Below are 975 nucleotides of genomic sequence, written 5' to 3' on the forward strand. Positions count from 1 at the left end.
AAACATGGTCGATAAATAGTTTAGACAAGAAGAGAATAGAAGCTTTCGAAATGTGGTGCTACAGAAGAATGCTGAAGATTAGATGGGTAGATCACATAACTAATGAGTTGGATTGGGGAGAAGAGAAGTTTGTGGCACAACTTGACTAGAAGAAGGGATCGGTTGGTAGGACATGTTCTGAGGCATCAAGGGATCACTAATTTAGCATTGGAGGGCAGCGTGGAGGGTAAAAATCGTAGAGGGAGACCAAGAGATGAATACGCCAAGCAGATTCAGAAGGATGTAGGTTGCAGTAGATACTGGGAGATGAAGAAGCTTGTACAAAAAAAAAAAAAAAAAAAAAAAAAAAATGGTTCAAATGGCTCTGAGCACTATGGGACTTAACATCTGTGGTCATCAGTCCCCTAGAACTTAGAACTACTTAAACCTAACTAACCTAAGGACATCACACACATCCATGCCCGAGGCAGGATTCGAACCTGCGACCGTAGCAGTCGCGCGGTTTCGAACTGAACGCCTAGAACCGCTAGACCACCGCGGCCGGCCGAAGCTTGTACAGGATAGAGTAGCATGGAGAGCTGCATCAAACCAGTCTCAGGACTGAAGACCACAACAACAACAAGACACAAAAAAGTATGGTCAATATTATTTAAAAGGTGAGAACAATAAAACTAGGAGCTGTAGGAAGGTATTGAGTCATGATAATTATAAAATCCGGATGCGGTTCAAAGGAAATATAGTCGAACATGTATGCTGCAGTATCCATGAAGAAAATAAATTTCAGTCTCCCAATATGTATGAAACTACAAGACAAAAATGTAATAATGCTAAAATTCGCAGACGACATATCTCGTGGCCGAAAATAAGGACAACTCGGTAGGTCTGTTGAATGAATCAAGCAGTGTATCATGTGCAGATTATTTTATAAGTAAACTGAAGACGCAACAAACGAATTTTAGCAGGCAGGAGGAAACA

This window comes from Schistocerca piceifrons, chromosome 6 (assembly GCF_021461385.2).
Source record: "Schistocerca piceifrons isolate TAMUIC-IGC-003096 chromosome 6, iqSchPice1.1, whole genome shotgun sequence".
In the NCBI taxonomy this organism is placed as follows: Eukaryota; Metazoa; Arthropoda; class Insecta; order Orthoptera; family Acrididae; genus Schistocerca; species Schistocerca piceifrons.